Source organism: Hipposideros armiger, unplaced genomic scaffold (genome assembly GCF_001890085.2).
Source record: "Hipposideros armiger isolate ML-2016 unplaced genomic scaffold, ASM189008v1 scaffold_341, whole genome shotgun sequence".
NCBI classification, from domain to species: domain Eukaryota; kingdom Metazoa; phylum Chordata; class Mammalia; order Chiroptera; family Hipposideridae; genus Hipposideros; species Hipposideros armiger.
The window spans coordinates 444,923-445,239 of NW_017731691.1; positions in this window are offsets into that span (position 1 = coordinate 444,923).

The window sequence follows — 317 nt, forward strand, 5'->3', positions numbered from 1 at the left end:
TGACACTGCCCTCTACAGCTAAGATGCTGAACAACAGCTCAACCTGGAGCTGGGCTGCCCTGAGTCGCCGGCAACGGCGTAGGCTGCAGCCCCTGTTGCAGTGGGTTGCCATGGGCTACCGTGTGTAGCCAGCAGCCGCAGTGAGCGGCTGTCCAGAAGCTGGCGACTGATCTGCCTTGCCCGGGAAGAGCGCAACGATGGTGCCAAATTGGGCCAGTGAAGCAACGTCCTCCACAACTAGACTGAAGAACAAAAGGACAGCAACTTGTCTGTTCCCCTTCCCCCAATTACCTAGTGCTGTTCCCATCCCCCAATTC